Source organism: Bos grunniens, chromosome 21, assembly GCF_055505025.1.
Source record: "Bos grunniens cultivar Pamir isolate PY7600 chromosome 21, Bosgru_T2T1.0, whole genome shotgun sequence".
Classification (NCBI taxonomy): Eukaryota; Metazoa; Chordata; class Mammalia; order Artiodactyla; family Bovidae; genus Bos; species Bos grunniens.
Window position 1 is genome coordinate 23509745 of NC_141185.1, and position 23656 is coordinate 23533400.

The window sequence follows — 23656 nt, forward strand, 5'->3', positions numbered from 1 at the left end:
TAGACTTCTGCCATGTGTAAGCAAGAACATTCTTAGAATATGACTTGACTTATGGAATATCTATGTACTAGGTAACTGGAATATAATTTCTACTATATTTTAAAATGAATCTGAAGGATGTAAGGTTTGCATCTACCCCCATCAAAGTAGCATTTGGTCTTTACATTTTTCTGTACGGCTTTTTCTTGTACTCTGAAAATGATGCATACTTTTTTTTTTCTTCCCCTCCGAAAGCCATCCATTTCTGCATTACTCTTCTAACCAATTAAGACAGCTTTTTAAAAATAATGTAAAACAAATCCTTGTTTGCTTCTCTGGGAGATGTGAGTTTTTCTAGGATCAGTTTTCATGAAATTGTTAGTTTACCTTCCAGGCTTATGCCCCTAGAAAGATGCAGAAGCTGTTTAGCAGGCTGGCTTTATACAATGTTACATGATCGCAGTAGGTCAAATCTGACATGGCGTTGAAAGAAAGTTTCTGTTGCAGATAATTAATGAAATGCAGCACAAAGCATGCCATCACCTAATAAAAACATCAGCTTATGAGAAATGTTTACTGCCCTTTTCAGAAACTTCCCCTTGGATTGGGGCATATGGAATATTACCTTTCATGCACGACTCTGGCTTCCCATATAGCTTTTGAGTACTTCTGTCCCAGCTAAAGAAGAGATTCTATAAGGAAACTATTAGCCCTGGCCAGTCTCTCAGGCTCATGATTCAAAATGACCACTGTTCATTAAACTTTATTACCGAGCGGCATGAAGTTGCTTTGGATTAGGAGATGGCGTGACCCTCTGTCCAGGTTTTTGAATGCTGCTGAAGCTTTTCATTAACCTGGAAGCCTTCTATTTACATGGTTCACAGCCTGGCCTCAGCTCACTTGGAGGTAACAAAGGGTGTCGGGACAGGAGGGCAATGGGGGGTCCCACTCCTCTAAGGCTTCCATCTGACTCTGATCAGGCCAATGTTTTAACTCCTGCCTCATTAGGTGTAGAAAATGAAAATGAGTACTCGGGGGGATCATAGTTCAGATTTGGCTTCATCTCTTCTTCACACCTTCTCTGGGCAACACAGTTTTATGTGGGTTGCCGGGTTCGCCCACTTGTTTGCAGCTGGCATTGCTGGTGTCTACCTGTCGCCAGCTTCTAGCAAGGGCACATGGAAGGGAAACTGCGCGATACTGTGTTCACATGTTGTCTGCAGCAGGAGCAGTTCTCTGTGACTGCAGACTTGTCAGAAATAAGAAAACATTCGTGTCTCTAATGAAGGGGAGTTGTAAATTTGGAAGGACATGTTCTTAAGATGTGACAAGAAAATAAAAGCTAAGTAAATCGTTAGTAACCTGGTTATTGCTAGATTAGCATCCTAATAGGTACGATGCCTTTGAAATCGCTGACTTCTTTAGTATTGCACAGTAGTAAAAGCTGTAGCTTTGCCCGCTTATAATGGGACAAATTGGCATTGCGTGCTTCCTGCTGTGACATATGAGAAGGACAGAACATCACCTGTGCTTGTATTTTTATCAAAAAATGAGAGCTATAGAGCTATAAGGAACCAGTCAGTCAAATAAGGAACCAGAGCTATAAGGAACCTAAAGAGCTATAAGGAACCAGTCAGTCAAATCCAAATTGTGGGACATTCTACAAATAGCTGGTCTATAGTCTGAAAGGTCGATATCTTAAAAGACCAAATAAAAGATCAGGGAACTCTCTTAGGTTAAGGGATACTAAAGAGACATGACAATTGAATATAATATGTGATACTGGCTGCAACAAGCGAACAAACTACAAATGATGTTATTGAGACCGTTGGGAAATTTGAATATTGATTGAATATTGGATAATATTATTATTGTTGTTGTTGTTATTTAGTCGCTAAGTCATGTCTGACTCTTTGCGACCCCCTGGACCGTAGCCTGCCAGGCTCCTCTGTCCATGAAATTTCCCAGACAAGAATACTAGAGTGGGTTGCCCTTTCCTTCTCCAGGGGATCTTCCTGACCCAGGGATAGAACCCACATCTCCTGCATAACAGGCTGATTTTTTACTGCTGTGCCACTGGGGAATACTTGAATGCACTAACCAATATTATTGTATCAATGGTGAATTTTGTGAATGAAATGATAGCATTTGGTTATGTTGGAGATGTCCTGGTTCTTAGGAGATACATTATATAGTATTTAGGGGTAAAGTGTCATGATGTCTTTGATTGAATATCAAGTGATTCAGTAAACATGTATGGCAAAGTGTTGAAAACAGATAATTTTGGATGAGTTTTACAAATGAGGCATACAATATTTACCTCGTGGCATTGTTTTAACAATTAAATGAAAATTATGTAAGCAAAATGATTAGCACACTGATTAGCAAAATGCTGCTATTTCTAACAGTGTTAACAGTAAAGTCTTGATAGCCTGGCTTTCTTTAGCTCAGCTATGGAATTTCTGTCATACAATATCCTACCTGATTAGAATTCTCAGACAGCTACTGTGAATGTCTTACTTGACAGATGCATTTTTAAACCAAGGTTCTTTATAAAATTAGCCAGGCTCCAACACTTAGAGTACCAAACATGTCCCCAAGTGATTTGTTTCCTCTTAATACCCAGGGGTCAACCCTCTCAGGATAATGGATCATGGTGCGTCGAACCTGTAGTCCCAGTCTTCCTGCCTCCCTCAGTCTAGGTTTCTACTTATATAGCATCAGGATGGAGTGCCATATGTATGTACCCTTTGATATGCCATGTCTTTCTATCCAGGTTTTATACCCTTTCAACTTTGTTTTCCTACTTAGAGCAAGGATTGTGATTTTCTCCTCATTTTATACTACCTTGTACCCAAGCCTCTTTTTCCTTTATTGACACCAAATTAATTAGGTGTTAATAGCTCTAAGTAATAGGAAGCCCTCTTTGCCAAATCAATCAGGAGTGTAGCCTTACAGTGTCATGTGGGGCCCAAGCTCCTTCTCTCTATGACTTCTCTCTCCTTTGCACCTTCCATCATTTTTGCAAAGTCACCTCATAGTGCAAAGTAGCTGCCAGAACTCTATCTATACATCCAGCTTCCAGGCAAAAAGACATGCTTCCCAGCTGAGTCAGCCCCATTCAAAGTAGTTTCTGGGGAGTCTTAGCTAAGAAATACTGCCAGCATCTTGCCAAGAAGTACAGATGGTTGAGAAATGTAGTCTTTCCCCTGGTCACATGGTTGCCCTAAAATCGGAAAACGTATCAGGAAAAAGAGGAGAAGGAACACTGGATAGGCAGCTAGCAACCTGATGTTCCAGCGTCTGAATCATTCTCTGAGTCAGACGTTTGAGTATAGACTTTGAGCTGAGGGGGGAATGCATAAAAAATAGGACACATCTCCCATACCTCTTAATCCCTTGGAAACTTAGAAGAGGAGGCGAAAGGTGGGGGGAAATTAGAAGAAAATTTGGTGCTAATCTAAATGGAACTCAAAGAAAAGAAAGCCAAAGTCTTCAGGCAAGTTTTCTGAATTTGATTTAGATAAGAGACTTGGTAAGAGAATTTTCCTAAGGAAAGCAAGAGCACAAGTAAAGCACAGAGGAAGAACGAGCAGACTAGTTGGAGTGCAGTGCCTTGGTCTTGCTGCTGGACAGAGGACATGGTTTGGAGAAAAGCGGAAACTAAAGAGACAGGTGGAATGGGTATGGATTATGGAGGAGATTGAACCCAAGGCATGTGTTTGGTCCTGATGGACCAGGCACTAGGGAGCCATTGTATTAATAGGTCCTTGAGCAGGATATTATTGAAGTGAAAGTGCCATTTGTAGGAAGTTGTTAGTTGCAAATAAAAGTAGGTGAAGAGGCTTGAGTTAGTAAATAAGTATAGTCTTGATTTACTATAGACCCTGTGTTAAGAAATCAACGGAAATTGAGAGGAAAAAAATAAACCTGAAAGATATTTGAAAGAAAAATTGAGCTGGAATGATGATCATTAAATAGAAGAAAGGAAAAAAATACAAGATGACTCTGAGGGGATAGTTGCAAATTCTGGACAATATTGTACATTTGAGGAAGAACTAACTCTAAGAGTGGGTGGAAGAGATATAGCAAACACCATTAAGTAATTCTTACACAATTGAAAGCCCCAAATGTATTTCTGAGAGTTAGCTGAGACCTGAGCTATGCTCCTGTGTTTAGCTATGTGTATTTCTAGTTAGAACATACCTAGTAGTTTGCGTTCTAAGAGTAAAGTCTTCAGAGAGAGAAAGAGTAGACAAAGATCATGTTGATACTTTGAATATACTTCAAAAAACACAAGGCTTACTATGTTAATTCTTCATAAAAAGGAAATCTCATTTACTTAAAATTCCTAAAAGGAAAATAATTAACATTTAATTTGTGCCACAATAATAACAATAAACTAAAATATAAATCAACATTAACACATTGCCAGACAATTTCATTTCAACTTCCAACACTCTTACATTTAGACTCAGAGCAGTAAGTGCTGTCCTCAGTTACACAGCTAAGCGGTCGAACTAGCATTCAAACCCCAAAACACTAAGGTCAAAGCTGCCACTCATTCTTTTCTGTACTATCCTGCTTGGCTCCTCAGTTCTTCTTCCCTTCTCTCTGACTCATCAGATCTTCAGATCTATTGAAAAATTGCTCATCTATGATTTCTGAAAGTCACAGCTTATTAACATTTAGAAAGATTTTGTAAACCTTGTGGGTTCCACAGTTCTATTTTATAATATTCTGTGGAAGAACTTTTGGAGAGCAACATTTGGTCATTCAAAGCCTAAGCTAAGGAAATTGATGCTATCACGCCATTTGAAAGGCGATACATTTCAAGAACGTTTATCTGAGTAAAGTCTGTCCAAAACAAATGGATTCTTCTGTTCTTATTAGTGAGGCTAGTCAGGAATTTGCTCAAGTTACTCATTTGGAGAGCTTATTTTTTAATGTTGTTGAGAACATGGAAATATTTGGTAGATAAAAGATCATTCCAACTAGGGATAGCATAACAGTTCTTTTGCTTGAGAAATTTGAAAGATAAAGGCAAACAAATATATTTGTGGTTGAAATAAACTCCTCCTTTCATTATCCATTAGAAAAGTTTCTTATCTCTAATCACAGAGGATGGACTCTCCTGAGTTTTCCATGGTGATTTCTTGGGTAATAACTTTTCTTTAAAAACTCCTGCTTTGACTTGGTGAATTCAGTTTTCCTTTGACATGTGGCAGTGAAGGCTATCAAAGAATGTTCTTCTGGACTTAGCTCGGTGAACCCCAGTTTCCCTCCTGGAAGGTCACCCCTGTGGTGCCACTGCGGGACGGTTAGGGCCTGAGTCATCAGGTTACAGTCCATTTCTCACCAGTTTTTGACCATCTCCCAGAAGCGAACAAGTTCCTCTAAATCTCTAGAGGATCTTTTCTTTTGCTTAGGAGCTTTGTATCCTAGTTATAATTGTCAACATTTGACTGGATTTGGGCAGACAGGGAAATTTGTTTCAGATATGTCATGTTAATGTTTCAGAGCAAAAGGGTGTCATTTGGAGGTAAGAGTGTGGCCTTTTACTAAACTGACCTCTAGGGAAGTTAATTTAGTTCCCTTTGATCAGTTCCATTTAAGCGATGGAGATGATTTACCTGCCAGTTATTATTTAAACAAAACTGATTGTTTTCATTCCCAGTTTTGTGTACCTGGGAAAAAATACCCACCTCATAGTAAATACCCAATGAATGTTTATTAAATTCCCCTAGTACAGTATGGGATTCTCTGGTCAGCTCAGCTGGTAAAGAATACACTTGCAATGCAGGAGACCCCGGTTGGTTTCCTGGGTTGGGAAGATCCCCTAGAGAAGAGATAGCCTACCCACTCCAGTATTCTTAGGCTCTCCTGGTGGCTCAGATGGTCAAGAATCTGCCTGCAATGAGGGAGACCAGGGTTCGATCCCTGGGTTGGGAAGATCCCCTGGAGGAGGGCATGGCAACCCACTTCAGTATTCTAGCCTGGAGAATCCCCATGGACAGAGGAGCCTGGCGGGCTACAGTTCATGGGGTTGAAAAGAGTTGGACACAATTGAGTGACTAAGCACAGCACAGTACGGTACATACAAATGCAAATGATGTTTCTAGAATTTGGTTTGAGAGATGCGTTCATGTATTAAGACCATAGGGATCTATAATACAATTTGTCAATATAATTTAAATGAGAGCCTCTCATGGTTGACTGTAAATGCACTTTAATTAAGGTTTAATAACCTTCAGAAAATGGAAAATTAAGTAAGTGATTTTGGAAAAATGCCAGTGACTCTTTTAAAGGAGACATCAAATAAAAATATAGTAAATATATTTTATGTAGCAATTATGTAGATTAAAGAACTTCATTCAGCTGCATGCTTTTTGGCAGATTATAGAATGCACACTCCATGCAAGTGAGATGCTGAAAAAGGTACTAGCCTTGTAACAACTTGAAGTTTCCATTGAGACTACTAGATGTGCTGGGTATAATGTACTTAGCCAATTAAAATGCTTATTAAAAGGGAAAGGTGTGCTTCTTCTGGCAAGTACTGCCTAGTAACAAATGAATAAGGCTTCCCACTCAACTTTAGAGATGAGCATTACTGTTTCACACTACCACGAACAGACAGGCTAGCTAATATCTCCCTATTACTGTAGCCTGGAATGTCAGTCAAAGGAATGTAAATTGCTTCTGACAAGGATCTTTCCCATCTTCCAGCCCCCCATAAATTTGCTTTTTCCCATCTAGAAAATTGATTTTCTGGAGACCAGGCCATCTTTCTGGGATGTCAAACTTATGATGTCATGTCCTGTTCTTTACACCTCGTCTGCCTTACCTCAAGTCATGCTCTGTGAGTCTATATTATAGTTCTGATTTATGGAGCAAAAGCTACACAATCTGGTAGAAGAGAGGTGGACAGCCAGAGCAGGTGCAGTGTGTCCTGGTGTAGCTGCCCAAAGACCCTAACGGGGCTGTGCAGCTGCCAGGACTGGTGTTGGAGAAGGTACCGATATGCTGAACTGCAGCTCTTTTATAATTGGCACTATTTCATTCTTCCTGGAGCCAGTAGGACATCTTTACAGTCCTCTGGGCCTGTGTGTTTTCCATCTGAACTCCACATCAGCAGGTCCAAATCCTCACCCAGAGGAGAAAGCTGAGGGAGAGCCCTGGCAGCTGTGATCACTCTGCCTACCTCTGGCCATCCCCATTCCTTCACAGTCCTGCCTCTTGAGTCTGACATAATTCCCTCCATGAGTAACCTTGATGTCTGTGGTACCAGCTTAGTTTAAGAACCGTGATCATAAAAGCACTTGCCCACGTCAATCTTCCACCGGGAAAGCTGCGGCACACCTGGACCACTAATCCCTTCATAGACTTGATGATGACCTGGTTCCCAGTGCTTGTTGCTAGTGCAAACCTGGAGCCCATGTGCAGGCTCCACTGCCCAGGCATGGGGTGGGGGAGATAGTAACGGGCACTGGGTCACAGGACCAAAGAGCTCATTCACCAGGAAAATCAAGACAAGGCAGCAACAAACTGACATTGGAGGTCATAGTAGTGGGACATCTGGTGTGCTCAGGTCAAGCTTTAGCTCTATGGAGGAGTCACAGGACTGTGGTGTGGAGACAGAGAGCCCTGGAGCTGAGGATACCAAGGAACTATAAAACCAGGGTGACCTCATGCTCTTTGACCCTGGGTTAGGCCAACCGGAGGTCACCCTGAACTTGCTCCACTTCTAGCCACTGCTCACAGCCTCACCCACCTGCTCATCAGACACCCCCTCACTTCCTCTTTCTGCCTGTCTGGAGAAGGCTGCTCCTCCTGTTCTCAGTTCACACGAGGGCCTGGCATGTTCCTCACCCGCCATCGTCCTTGACCTTCTCTCAGCATCTCTTTCATTCCTCGGTCGTTTACCAACTGGCCGGACATGGCTCCACAACCCTCCAGGACCCCAGAGATTCTTCTCTGATAGTATCAACCTCAGCACCACTAAACATTAAGCCTCAGTGCTCACAGTTCCTGCACCAAACCTGACCCTCCTCACCCTGCAGGTGGGGACAGGAAACTCAGCTCCCTAAGGTTAAATCTGAAATCCCCTCTCTTCTTGCTCTTCCACTGCCCCCTTCTCTGTGTGTGCTGCACTCCTTTTCATCCTATTCATGACTCTTGCCCTTCAACTCCTCCTTCTTCCTTGTCTTCCACTCCCTCTGATTTTTCTTGGCTCTCCATATTCACACCCATAGTTGGCCTTTTCATGTGCATGGGACTCTAGGCTTCTGACTACTTTCTTTTTGAGTCTGCATCTCACTCCCACAACAGCCTCTCCAGGCTCCCTCCCACTGCACGGGCCTGCAGTTATTTCCCATCCCTCTCTGCAGGTGATCTTGCTTTCTCCTGAAGAAACTGGGAACCTCTGATATGATTTCCTTCAAAATTCCTCTATTCTGGCTCACACCTGAGTTGTTTCTCTTTATTACTGTTTCTAAGAGGATGTATGTATCTGGTCTTTTTTCTAAGATTAGTTGCTCCTGATTCTACTCCTCCTCTAGGATTTACTCCATCCCTCCTCTCTTTTGCTTCTTTAGTTTTCCCCTCTAACTACAAATATACTCATCTCTCCCATTGTTAAAAAAATTCTTCCTATTTATTTCTCTTGTTGCCCTCTCTTTTTTTAATTATAAACCTTTTTGACAAAGAATATTGTCTACATCTATTTTTCTCTGCCATCTGCTCATTTCTTATGCAGTTACTCTGATGCCCACCTCCACCGGTCTACAGAAGCTGCCTTCTCAAACATGGCTTCTAGAGTGTTTCACTCCAGCAGAGTTCAACAGTCAAAGTTCAGATCCCTCCCTCTCCATTATACAATAATGCTTTCATGTTGGCATTAAATACAACCTGTGTTTAAGAGCTACCTACTGTATTAGTCTGAGAATATACATGAAATGCAATGAGAGCTTTCAGATCAGATCAGTCGCTCAGTCGTGTCCGACTCTTTGCGACCCCATGAATCGCAGCACGCCAGGCCTCCCGGTCCATCACCAGCTCCCAGAGTTCACCCAGACTCATGTCCATCGAGTCAGTGATGCCATCCAGCCATCTCATCCTCTGTCGTCCCCTTCTCCTCCTGCCCCCAATCCCTCCCAGCATCAGAGTCTTTTCCAATGAGTCAGCTCTTTGCATGAGGTGGCCAAAGTACTGGAGTTTCAGCTTTAGCATCATTCCTTCCAAAGAAATCCCAGGGCTGATCTCCTTCAGAATGGACTGGTTGGATCTCCTTGCAGTCCAAGGGACTCTCAAGAGTCTTCTCCAGCACCACAGTTCAAAAGCATCAATTCTTCGGTGCTCAGCCTTCTTCACAGTCCAACTCTCACATCCATATATGACCACAGGAAAAACCATAGCCTTGACTAGACGGACCTTTTTTGGCGAAGTAATGTCTCTGCTTTTGAATATGCTATTATGGGCCCAATTCTAAAGCCTTCAAGCTGGCAAATAAGAACATGAATGTATGTTGCTTTTGTTCAGTCACTAAGTTATGTCCGACTTTTTGCGGTCCCATAGACTACAGCACGCCAGGCTTCTCTGTCCTTCACTGTCTTCCAGAGTTTGTTCAAATTCATGTCCATTGAGTTGGTGATGCCATCCAACCATCTCATCCTCTGTCGTCCTCTTCTCCTCCTGCCCTCGAGGGTCTTTTCCAATGAATGCATAGAAACATTATCTACTGTTCACAAGACCATATTTTGAACAGAGACCTGCTGATACATCATAAGAAAACTATATTGTGCTTTCCCATAAGGTTCATAGTTTGAACCAAGTAGCATTGTAGCAAACACCAGCGGGTGTCCTAGGCATTCCACATCTCCTCCTGCTACTTATTAGCAAGTTGCAGAGGTAGCAGGTCTCACTGTGGCAGCAGTTGGTCCATTCAACAACAGCACAGCTTCTTAACAAAAGCACTCTTAACTTATACTAAACACTCCCAAATTTTGACTTCGTAGATAACAGGAACCACATGTTCTGTGGATCCATTATATTTTCCTTTATCCAAACATTGTACAGTGGAATCAGGATATGGTCAAATGGCTGATACTAGTTAGATTCGATTTTGCCAGTAGGAGCTGTGTCCACTCTGTGAAGGTACTTGGTCAGACTCTGGAGGGAGGGGATGCAGAGGTAAATTGAGATGAACTCCCTACTCTAAGGGAGCTTATAGTCAAGTAGAAACAAGACAAGTGCTTGGAAACCACGACGGAAAGGAGGCAATGGTAAGTGCCATTCAGAGGAGGGAGGGACCGCTCCAAAAGAGGGGGGCCACTCTAACCCCTAGCAGGAGAAGATGATCCTCTGAGAATGAAGACTGAGAAAAGTCAACAGATTTGATGCCTCTGAACACACATACCTGTTATTTTTAAAAGGCTCTGTTGAGAAAAGGATACTTTTATCTGGAAAATCAGAAATCTCTCTGAACACATATTTTAACAAATGATAAGCTATTAAATTTGTATTTAGAAGATACTAGGTCCTTGTGAGTTTGTCAAGATTAAATTATGTCATTTGTGTTTTCCGGAGAGTGCCTTTTTTGTGGGCTAAATATTTGTGTTAAGACGTTCCTGCCTCTTGACATTGTGTCTATTTAGAGGCTTTATGACCAAAATAAGGTTTCTGCAGGGAGGCAGGGGCCCTATGGAGATAAAAATGCCTTATGTTTCCCTGCGGGAGGTCAAGCTCTCTCAGACGAGTTTAATAGCCATTCATGCACTGAGAAGATCTTATCTCGTGTCCTATTGGTTCAGGGTCACTTGCTGGCTCACATTATATTGAAATGTGGGCAGAGAGAGGGAGTAATTTGTTAATGTCATGTAGGATGAACTTGGTTAGAAAGGGAAGTGTACCCGCTTTATAATAACACAAGTGTTTCCTTGCTAATCCCTTGGCAGGTTCATTATCTGTGCAGCCCCGGGCAATGGTTAGCCTATCGTGAAAGTGAAATTTAACCCTCAGCATGAAATTAATCCTCAAAGACTTATGTCTGCTCAGTCTAAAAATAATACATTCTAAGTGATTTTATAATCCCTGATTCTTTCTTTATTGCATAGGTGCTAAATTGTTATCAAGATGTTATAGAGCACACTAGAAAGCTGATTTTTGTTTACTTGGGGAAACTGGACAAATCTATAACAAAGAGACTGATTTCCCAGTTCAAAGTTGCGGTTGTAAACCTGACATAGTTGGATGGGTGTATTTTTAGCCCTAATAGAGTTACCATTTGTTGGTGATCATACTCATGTTTGCTCTATGTTTTACCTAACATATGCAGGAATGAAGAATTTTTAAGAAATGTATCACTTGACGAGGAGGCTCTTTCCTTCAGCTTATTGACATTCAACATGGGAAAACTGGGAAACACTGGGAGGATGCCAAATAAGTGTGAAAGGTTCCTTGTGGAGTCAGGAAACCTTTAACAAGGGTTTAAGAGTGAAAGGAAGTAAGGCTGTGTCCGTTTTCCTGTTTCACAAGACAGGGCTTTATTCTTGGCGTTTTTGTGTATCTTTCTTTCCAAGGTGTATGGTCAGTTAGGGAGAGAGGGAGAAGAGAGATTAGGATTGAGAAGTGGTGGAAGGGAGCCAATATTTACTATGTAGAAATATACATACTGAGCATTTTACACACATTGTCTTATTTAATCCTCACTGCAAATGGCAAAGGTAGGTATCACTTTTCCAGATAAACAGAGAAGTTTACATTTCCTGCCCAGGTTTGTATAGTGGGTGACATAGTCAAAATTTGAATACAGGTCTGTACAACTCCAGAACCTTTTCTATTTCCACTGTATCACAGAAGCTGATTCTAAGAAATGATAAAAGATTTAGAAAATCAATGAAACCTTGCCTGATTGAAATTCAATCCGCTCCCCAAATATGAGATCCTTGAAGTTTACCTAGTTTTAGCCTAGAATACCAATGCCCCTCTCTGCTAAATTGTGATTTCTTTTAATGCAACATGATGACTTATTTTTACCATATTTATAAGTTGATTACAACTCCATATACTGCATAACTACAAAATTAGTTCATACTTTCACTCATAACACTTTAAAAGGTGGTTGTGAGATAAATGCCCAAAAGGCTCAAGACTGGGGGATAGGTGCACATGAGAATTCACAGAATTCTCTATTCTTAGATATTTCAAAGACATCGAGGGTCTTCTGAAGTTAGGAACTACATGTTGTTTTAATTCAGGAAATTTCACAATTATTCAGTTAGATTCAATCGCTCACTCATGTCTGACTCTTTGCGACCCCATGGACTGCAGCATGCCAGGCTTCCCTGTCCTTCACCAACTTCCAGAACTTGCTCAAACTCATGTCCATCGAGTTGGTGATGCCATCCAACCATCTCATCTTCTGTCAACCCCTTTTCCTCCTGCTCTCAATCTTTCCCAGGATCAGGTTCTTTTCAGATGAGTCAGTTCTTTGCATTAGGTGGCCAAAGTATTGGAGTTTCAGCTTCAGCATCAGTCCTTCCAATGAACACTGGACTGATCCAGGACTGATCTCCTTTAGGATGGACTGGTTGGATCTCCTTGCAGTCCAAGGGACTCTCAAGAGTCTTCTCCAACACCACAGTTCAAAAGCATCAGTTCTTCAATGCTCAGCTTTCTTCACAGTCCAACTCTCACATCCATACATGACTACTGGAAAAACCATAGCTTTGACTAGATGGACTTTTGTCGGCAAAGTCATGTCTCTACTTTTTAATATGCTGTCTAGGTTTATCATAGCTTTTCCTCCGAGGAGCAAACATCTCTTAATTTCATGGCTGCAATCACCATCTGCAGTGATTTTGGAGCCCCCAAAAATAAAGTCTGTCACTGTTTCCACTGTTTCCCCATCTATTTCCCCTGAAGTGATGGGACCAGATGCCATGATCTTAGTTTTCTGAATGTTGAGCTTTAAGACAATTTTTTCACTCTCCTCTTTCACTTTCAACAAGAGGCTCTTTAGTTTTTCTTCGCTTTCTGCCATACAGGTGGTGTCATCTGCATATCTGAGGTTATTGATAATTCTCCCGGAAATCTTGATTGCAACTTGTGCTTCATCCAGCCTGGCATTTTGCATGATATACTCTGCACATAAGTTAAATAAGCAGGGTGACAGTATACAGCCTTGATGTACTCCTTTCCCAATTTGGAACCAGTCTGTTGTTCCATGTCCAGTTCTAACTGTTGCTTCTTGACCTGCATACAGATTTCTCAGGAGGCAGGTAAGGTGGTCTGGTATTCCCATCTCTCTCAGAATTTTCCACAGTTTGTTGTGATCAACACAGTCAAAGGCTTTGGCATAGTCAGTAAAGCAGAAATAGATGTTTTTCTGGAACTCTCTTGCTTTTTTGATGATCCAGTGGATATTGCCAATTTGAGCACAATTATTAGAAGTCCACCTTTGCTTCATTATCAACTGCCACAATTTTAAGTGATTTTACACAGGGTGGTGGACTTTTCAAAGAATTACAGCTATCCTTGTGTGTTCCTTACTTTGCCAATATATGTGTGTGTGCTTAGTTGTGTCCAACTCTGAGACCCTTATGGACTATAGCCCACCAGGCTTCTCTTTCCATGGGATTTTCCAGACAAGAACACTGAAGTTGCCATGCCCTCCTCCAGGGGATCTTCCAGACCCAAGGATCAAACCCACGTCTCCTGCACCTTCTGCATTGGCAGGCAGAATCTTTACCATTGAGCCCCCTGAAAAGCCCTTACTTTGCCAAATCCCTTATCAAATTTGTTTTCCAGATATTGGTTCTCTCATGCCTGGCCTATTTTAACATCCTGTTTTTGCTATTGCTTCCTGTTGGTTGACATTGCCTGTCACTCTGCTATGGGAGGAAATGAAATTGGTCTGGCACAGTTTTCCCTTCACAGAGCCAAGTTCAGTGGACGCCAATGCCCTTTCCTAAGTAGACACAAATCAACTATTTGATAATTTACTCTCACTTCAGCTTATTGTTAGATACTTACTTCTTTCTGACTCTAATAAGTGTACCTTTTTGTAAATTTCTTGAACATTCCTCCTAAGCTTTCAAAATCATAAACTTAGTTCTTAGGAGAAAGTTATCGGCCCTTACCGGTATATACATCAGTTCAGTTCAGTTCAGTCACTCAGTCGTGTCCGACTCTTTGCAACCCCATGAATCACAGAACGCCATGCCTCCCTGTCCATCACCAACTCCCAAACTTCACTCAAACTCATGTCCATTGAGTCAGTGATGCCATCCAGCCATCTCATCCTCTGTTGTCCCCTTTTCCTCCTGCCCCCAATCCCTCCCACCATCAGGGTCTTTTCCAATGAGTCAACTCTTCACATTAGGTGGCCAAGTATTGGAATTTCAGCTTTAGCATCATTCCTTCCAATGAACACCCAGGACTGATCTCCTTTAGAATGGACTGGTTGGATCTCCTTTAAAAACTCTGACAGGCTCTTTTCTGTGCTGGTTTAACTTCCCATTTACCCATGGTATCACTTTGCTCATTGCCCAGAACTATCCTTCCCTACATTACAAGTTAACTGCTTCAAATACGTTTTCTTCATTTAACCCCATATTTTCTGCAGCCCATCAACTCAATTTGTATATCCTATCTCCTTTAAGCATTCATTTATATTCTCTCTGTATAAAATTTATTTTAATAGTGCTGCTGACTGATTTTCAAACTTCCTTGTTTTTCATCTATTTTTAGTGTTCTTATGGCTGGTACAATTTGCTGTGCACTTTGTAGATGGATTGAAAATTTAACTTTGATAGACTTATAAGGAAGTTTTACATTTTAGTGAAATTAGTATTTTTTTTCTAATTTTAAGCAAAGTAAAGTTATTCAAACTCTAGTAAATGAGTATTTACTTTATTAGGGTTTATAGATTCTGATAAAATGTTCTTTATTGTTTAATCACACAAATAGAGAGTGGCATCCACTTTGCTTTCTGAAAGTTGTTTCATCATTGTGAGTGCCACAAGGTGTCCCTTTGAAGTGATGATTTTCATAAGGGTAGAAACAGTCATTTGTAGTATTAAAAAAAAAAAAAACATAAAAAAGCATAAAGCTGAAAATAGGCAGTAAAAATTTGTTGCAGATAGATTCTTTTGAGTACCCAAGAATGCCTTCTTGTTGGCATTTGTTTATAATTTTGTCTGTTTTTCTAAAATTACTTCCAAACTGTCAGCCTGCAGAAAAGCGTGAAAAAGTGTAATAATCACACTTCAGGTCCGTTAAGTTAATACAGAATATTGTGGAAAATTGTTTTAACTCTTGAAAATCCCTCTACAACTATAAAAGTGCAAATGAGATTGTCCCTGCTGTTTTAGACAGGCCTGTGAGGCTCAAAGCAATAGGATATTTATAAGAAAATTCCAGACATAGCAGTACTGCCATGATCCATATGACCCAAACTTTCCAGTTTTCGTCTCTTGTCCTGCCTAAGGAAAAACAAAGAGGCATTACATTTAAATTGGAAGTTCTCAAGTCATTGTTATGACTTGTAATGAAGATAAGTGTATTGTTTTATAGAGTCAGTTGATTTGGAAGAAAAAAGCACTTTTAATTTTCATTATACTCTGGTGATTTTCAAGTCACTATCTCTCTAAAAATAGCTCCAACTTCTCTCCAGCACTGTCCTAAGAAACTGGCTCTTTCTGTTTTTCAGTGAGGGATTTGGTTTTCTTTTAAGTCTATGCTGACAGTTCCTTAAATTTAGAAGATTCTGATTACCTAGCAAAGACACAGCATGGAAATGACTTGAGCATATCTATGTATTGATCTTTCTCAAGTTTTATACTTGGAAAAGACTGTACTGGTATCTTCAGCTGGGACTCATATAGCTTGAAGGAAAAGAACATTGTGTATTTAAGAGTCTTTTTAATGTTTCTAATTTGATTTGGAATTTAATTCAGTAGATTCCAATTTGGATTTCTCAGAAAACATTTTTGCCAGCCTTATGTGGCTTCATTCTAAGGGTTGATGCATCTCATGAAAGATTGTTGGAGAAATATCAAGGAGACATTTTCATCTTTAACCAGTTCAAAATTGGCATAATAAAATTAAGTTGTGGTGGAAACTCATTTTACTTTAAACCTAGGTAAACAACTGAAGTAAGTGGGAGGACTATATACAACAAGTAACATTAAGCTTATAAGCAGAGAGTTGAATTTGAAATTCAGGATTTCTTCCCAATATCATACCCACTCTGCATATTAGAGATGGTCTCCCGATGAACTGATAATGCTACATATATTAGGATGCATGCGTGCATGTGTGTGCACTCAGTCGTGTCCGACACTGTAAGCCCATGGACTGTAACCTGCCAGGCTCATCTGTCCATGGAATTTTCCAGGCAAAAACACTGGATCAGGTTAACATTTTCTTCTCCAGGGTGCAGCTGCATGCAAACAATAAACTAGCATTTTAACCTTAAGTGTTCACTTTTTAGCCAGAGCTTTCTGATGGAAATATAATATGGCCATACATATAATTTAAAATTTGCTATTAGCCACATTTTAAAAGTAAAAACTGATTTTTACTACAGTGTATCTTTTGGGATCCAATAGTTAGAATGTAGTCCTACCAAAATGATGCAGTTGTGTTTAATGGGAAAATATTTAATACTTTTTGAGCTCTTAAATTTAAATCCAGATTAATTAAAATAAACCCATTTGCCCAGTTGCACTACCCACATTTCAACTGCTCAATAGCCATATGTGATTAGTGGCTATATTGAACAAGGTAATTTTAAAATCCACAAGCTTGTGGATTTTACTCAGAGTTCTAATGCTATTTTAATGATCTTTTTGTATGTAGTTACTGTTTAGAAGAAACATGATAAAACAAAGATAAATTGCTTTCTATATGTCCACTGGAAATCAGTGTAAATAAAATTCTTTTGTGCTGCACTGATTTCTAAGCACACATTTATTTCCCATGATTTTAGCTAGCCACTGCTTCTCTGTGTTGGAAGGCTTGCAAGGATGGAGGGACAGAAATTGTGGCCATGTTATCAGTCTGTGACTCTTAAAACCACTTCTGAACCCCATCATGAAATTCTAGTAAACCTAAACTTTCCCTTACATTTCAAGTAATGAAATTGATGATGTAGGATGCTGAGGAGGGATTGGTGTGGGTTTTATCATGTATGGTAAAGAGCAGTGGTAACATTCCTTAAGAATACATTAATTTGGAAAGACATATATCTTACAATATTGACCTTTTTTCATCCTATATAAGACATGCAACTTTAAAACTAAGTAGAGTGAAAATATGTATTTTCTCCCATTTTGTGTTTTCCCAGAGAAGTGCAAGTGCTTTCTAGTTTCTCATTTCCTGAAATAAGAAAAAGGATACAACTGTTATCACCAAAGTCTTAACTAGCATCCTAGAATAAAATGAGACTTCATAGATGGCTCAGAGGGTAAAAAATCTGCCTGCAATGCAGGAGACACAAGAGACACAGGTCTGATCCCTGGGTTGGGAAGATTCCCTGGAGAAAGAAATGGCAACCCACTCCAATATTCCTGTGTGAAAAATCCCAAGGAGAGAGGAACCAGCTGGCTACAGTCCAAGGGGTCACAAAGAGTCAGACATGGCTGAGCAACCAAGGACCAGGATAAAATATTTGGAGAAAAATAAGCCCTTCAAAGGGAATGTTTGGATTCTGTACCTGGATATTCACACAATCTTCATAATCCCTCAGGTTACATGCTTTACTGAGACTACCTGTCCCCCCACACCCATATGTGAGGCACTTTTCACACTGAATGGAAGTGATGAGATGTTTGGTTTAATAATAATACTTTCCCACTTGTTTTGATGCTTATGTAGCATCTTTTGCTGGGAACCAATGGCAGTAGAGGGGCTTCCCATGGGGCCTTAGTGGTAAAGAACCCACCTGCCGATGTAGGAGATATAAGAGATGCGGGTTCCATCCCTGGGTCGGGAAGATCTGCTGGAGGACGAAATGTCAACCCACCTCAGTATTCTTGTCTGGAGAATCCTGTGGACAGAGGAGCGTGGAGGACTACAGTCCATGGGGTTGCCAAGAGTTGGACACAACTGAAGTGACTGAGCACAATGGCAGTAAAACAATGTTCATGATACCAGAAAAATCTGAAAGAGAAAATTGTGATTAGATCTTTGGATGCAGATTCTGTATGACATATTCATAGCATATCCAAGTTGGTTACAAAGTTGGTTTTTTGTTTGTTTGTTGGTTTGTTTGTTTTGCCATAAGAAGTAACATAGCAGTACTTCTGTGGTGATTTCTACTTTTTTCTCCCTTTTTGTTTTTATGAACATTTCTATTTTTAAATGTAAAGAATTGAATTCTAAATGGGGTCCTGGGAATATGCACTATTGAGCGTGCACAATCCTGTGAAAAGCAATGTGCTCTGTCAGTGGTGAAGCAGTCCAGTAGGGGAAAAAATGCAACAACAGATGATGGCAATCATGTAGCTGAAGAGGAGTGAGAAGAGGAAGGGAAACTTTTACCAGAAGAAATGAAGATGTACTATTTGGTAGACATGTTCTGGGGTTGCCTGCATGTTCCTCCTCTGCAATTTGCCATCACTCAATGGCTCTACTCATGGGATGGGCTTGATGGCCATGTTTGTACAATAACTCCATCCCTTGGATGCAGCCAAGTGAGCCAGGGATAGATTGCTGACTCCCTAGAGAATATTATCTGCGATGTGAGATAATTTGCAGTGAGAGAACAACAGGAAGCAGAACTCTCAAACTGGGACAATTTGAAGAGGGTTTATAAATGGATTCATTATAAAGAGTATGGGCAGCATATAAGGAAATTACAAGGAAGAATTCAGGATTCTGGGGCTACCAGCAGGAGGAAGTAAAGCTGTTCCCTATGTCTAAATTCAAAGGTGTGTGTGAAGGGAAAGGTTACCAAAACTTGAAAGATGAAAGTCACGAAGAAAGAGCTCCTTGAGAGGAGCGGTGAACTTGTGTTGACAGAGACAAGCCTGAAGAAGTCTCACAGGAAGGAACCAGACAAATAAATGTCCCCAGCTCATTTTCCTCCCTTCTTGTTGTCACCTGCCAGGGCTTCTCATTGACCAAATCCAACTGGAAGGCAGAGAACATAGTAGTCTTTTGATGTAATCAGTTCAGATCACCTCTCAGGGCAGTAAACAGGGTGGAGAAGAGTAGAGAGTGGGTATGAAGGAACAGACTGGAGAGATTTGGCACAAGTAGTGGCAGAGAACAGTAAGCAGTAGGCCCTGGGTTTGTGTCCTATTATACCAAGGCTGGGGCTGCTTCATCAAGGTCAGTGCTATGGAGAAGAAGGAAGTATGAGTAACCAGAAGGAGCTGTCTGCAGAGAGGACATGGAGAGAGACAGAGACAGTGCAGTGCTGATCTTTGGATCAGTTAAGGCAAATCTAGCTTCACTTTCACTTTCCACTTTCATGCATTGGAGAAGGAAATGGCAACCCACTCCAGTATTCTTGCCTGGAGAATCCCAGGGACAGAGGAGCCTAGTGGGCTGCTGTCTATGGGGTCGCACGGAGTTGGACATGACTGAAGCTACTTAGCAGCAGCAGCTGCAGTAACCAATAAACCAAATTTCAGTGGTTTACCCCCCACCAAGTATACTCATGCTGCTGCTGCAGCCTACCAGGCTCCTCCGTTCATGGGATTTTCCAGGCAAGAGTACTGGAGTGGGGTGCCATTGCCTTCTCCAAAGTATACTCATATAGTAGTCCAATTTAGGTTTCCTCAGTGTGTGATTTAATGATCCAGGCTCCTTCCATCTGGTGGCTCTACACTCATTAGAGCTTGGGAGCTCTCTGCTTCCTTCTTGCAGGTGATACAGATTTGATGTAAGATGCAGGTAGTCTTGATGTAAAGGTATTTTGCAAGTGCCACTCAAAAGAAGCAATAAGATAGAGACTGGAGAAGCCCCACACTTCTTGAAAACCTCAGTCTGGAAGTACCGTACATTACTTTTTCACTGAAAAGAACAAGTCAAATGACCTACACCAGGATGTACAGTGGGCTGGAGATGTACTTACTCTCTGGTTGTGTAGGTATCTCCTAGCATCAACTTTATACAAGGAATCACTTCCACAACAGCCCCTGATGGATTCCCACATCCCAGTCCCATTTCCCAGGAGACCAGGAGATTTCATGGCACCTCCTTAACACAGATGGTCTCTGTAGTAACCACTTCCCCCTGATATGACATGTGTCACGTGGCAGTCTTGGCAACCAAAGCCCTTGGTGAAGCCACATTCATTTAGCATAGGTATTGCAATATAAAAAAGACATCTGTCAAAAAAAAAAAAAGGCATCTGTTTATTTCTTCAGATTTCTAGAATGTTTAAATCTGATATTTTAAAGAAAATTTTGTTTTTCTTCTTTGTATCTAAAAGTGTGATATCTCGATTGTATGCTTGTTTACCTGTACACATGTAAACTTTCATAAATTGTATAGCTTTTTAATTCTCATGTAGTTAGCTTAAATTCAACCTGACCCAAGAAATATTAATATATATACATACATATTATAACATACTATACCATACATAGGGGCTTCCCTGATGGCTCAGAAGGTAAAGAAACTGCCTGCGATGCAGGAGACCTGGGTTCAATCCCCGGGTTAGAAAGATCCCTTAGAGAAGGGAATGACTACCTACTCCAGTATTCTTGCCTGGAAAATTCCATGGACAGAGAAGCCTGGCTGGCTACAGTCCATGAGATTGCAAAGAGGTAGACACACTGAGAAATCAACAGTTTCACTCCACTTTCATACATACATACATACATATATGTGTATATATATATATATATGAGAACCAATCTTCATTGCAGAAAGTTCTCTTGGCATTGTATATTTAAAGTTGTGAATATACTGACTTCACCATTGAAAATGCTCATTTCTCTACTCTTTTTATTCAAAAAAGTTGTCTGCATTCAAGGGAATGAAAAAAAATAGGGACTACCTTCCATCTCTTCTATAAATTATATCAAGATTTCTTTTAATAGACATTTCAAAGTATGGAATTGCAGCTGTCCGGTGAGTTTTGCCAGAATCTGACCTAACACAAATGAGTAAGAGTGGGCTTAGCAGTTCCAGAAGTATTAGAAGTATTTGTACTGGGAAATACAGTATTTTACAGTGTTTTTTTCCCTTTCTTTTTTCCTTCCTTCCTCCCTCCCTCTATTTCTCTCTTTCTTTCTTTCTCTCCCCTTCCTTCTTTCTTCCTTCCTTTCCTCTTTCAAGTACCTCCTCTAGTGCAGTATCAGTAGAGCCAACAGAAAGCCATGGGGATTTGGCCAGATTTCTGAAAATATATATATTTTTAAAAAAGAAGTTTTCAAGCTAAACATGCATCTATGAGAGTCTAAATAACACACGCTACCAGTCTATAATGCAGAAATGGAAAACAAACATACAAAAAAACTAGAAGGGCATTTTATTTCAAGAAACAAACAAATGAAATCCACTAAACAAACAGGGAAGCAAAATGCAGAAGGAATCATTATGGCTGAGGTCAGCTGTGCAATGTGTCCTCATTGTGTTATAAATTAATTCTTGTTTGGCTTCCAGGAGCAATAGAACTCTTTATGAAGTCCTCAAAGTGGAGGAATCCCAAAGAAATAGGCACATGGCAGCAGGGCCATCCTTCCACCAGGAGGAGAGACTGTAGCTGCCTGCGGTGCTCTCCTTCAGCGTGACCCCAACACCAGGGAGAGATACCAGAGGAAATCAGAGGCTGGCTGTCCGTTCTTCCTCTCAGCACAGCTCATTCTCAAGGAAAGTTCAAACTCAGCCAGAGGCCACTTATCTCAAAACCTCAGCTCTGACACAGAATTGAGACACAGATACAGAAATGGTCACTGGACAGCCAACTTGTGTGTTTTACAGGGAAGGTACTGATGTCCGTGGGCCTGATTCATAGTATGGCCCCTCCAGCCCTCACCGAGAGGCATGACCCACCTGGTTTATCTGGTCCTTGGTTCACTGCTGGGTGTAAGTGGTGAATTAAAGGTCATGGGAGGAATCCATCAGAGAAAAGTGGGAAAAGGAGAGGGAAGCAAGGAGAGTGCTTAGGGGCAGACACACTGATGGGCAAGAAAAGATAGCTCAGTGCCTAGCAAGAAGGGAGTGAACAAAACCATGTCAGGAAAATCAAGAACTAGAAAAGCATTATGGGGCCATTAGTGCAATGACTAGCCTGCCAACACCTTGCAAGGCTTGATGAAATCATTGTGCAACAGGATGGGAGGGTGGTTTCTATTTAGAAGGTCCCTTCCAACCCCAGGCACTACAAAAATGATGTGTGTGGGGAGGGGTTCCTGGTGTGCTGTTCAAGGGAGCAAGCAAGAACACAACAAATCTGGGAATACTTGCCTGTTATTAATGTTTTAATGCTTCATGTTTGTCTCCTGTTAGAATGCAAACATCTGTAAGAAGGTCAGTGTCTAAGTTAAGCAGAGTCTCAAACCCAAGTGCCCCATACAGAATAAGCATTCTATAAGTGCTAGTTGGCTTGAATTCTCTGTAAATTTCACTGTATAAAAGAACACTTTTTTTTATATATTCAGTTTTAAGATATCACTTGTGATGGGAGGGACTAAAACTCCAAATGTTTAAGTCTATTTTTCACACTTTAGAATTCATGATGATTAAATGAATGAGAGTGAGTGGAGTTTCACTGGAGACAACCAAAACGCACCCTAGCAAAATTCTGAAGGAGGGGTTTTAAACTCACATATTTACTATAGGTTTCTCTCGTGGGTATTATTTTATGTGAATGTCTTATGTTTAGTCTTCAAGATTTTAGGGAGTCTAGATTAACCAAGATATCTGGTTATCTGAATCTTAAATTGTAGAACAGAGAGTTATTATTTAAAAAACTAATTGCTTTAAAAAGTGAAGTTAGCTTTATTTAGAAGCTGCTTAGTTGGAATTAGATCAGCATTTTATAAAATTAAATGACTTGCACTGTCTTGAAGTGCTTTGTTACCTGCCAAAGTACCCATCTATAATTCAACAAAAAGCACTGCTGCTGCTGCTAAGTCACGTCAGTCGTGTCCGACTCTGTGCGACCCCACAGACGGCAGCCCACCAGGCTCCCCCGTCCCTGGGATTCTCCAGGCAAGAACACTGGAGTGGGTTGCCATTTTATTAAACATTTGGTTAGTTAGTGAAACACAGATTTCTGTACAAGTTCTGTGAACAAGTTAGGCCTTCTCCTGGGTGGGAATAATTCACATATCTTTTCTGCTTCTAGCATTCTAAGTGATTATTAATTCTTTTTAGCATATTATTTGATGATGATAATGAAACCACATCCTTCCACAAGGGCACTCTCGAGCATGGGTTCATTGACATAATGGAGTGTTCATCCTTAAAAGTTATTAGTTGAGAGAAGGAGAAAGTGAGCAAAAGAATTTACAGAGTTAGTAGATAGTGGCCTTGACAATATTTTCCAGGCACATATTGGGCACTTAAAACACTTGGAAATAAATCTCACAGAATAGATGCTAGATAAACATGGAAAGGGTTTTTTTGATCCAGAATCTATCAGTCCAGCTGTCTACAATGAGAGGGCTGAAAGGAATCACTTGATGTCTTTGCTCTTCAAATAGAATTGAAAATT

General features: G+C 40.7%; 1 protein-coding gene across 19 annotated transcripts in view; it reads left to right on the forward strand.

Moving 5' to 3' along the window:
- Positions 1–23656, forward strand: part of SLC25A21 (solute carrier family 25 member 21) — a 528802-nt gene that overhangs the window by 347438 nt on the left and 157708 nt on the right. Inside the window, exon 1 of one of the 19 annotated variants that reach the window (XM_086363526.1) lies at positions 677–885. The exons of the other annotated variants lie outside the window; for them this stretch is intronic. The gene's annotated coding sequence lies outside the window, so the exon portion shown is untranslated. Of the gene's footprint in view, positions 1–676; positions 886–23656 lie in introns of those variants that run through there. 19 annotated transcript variants of the gene reach the window in all.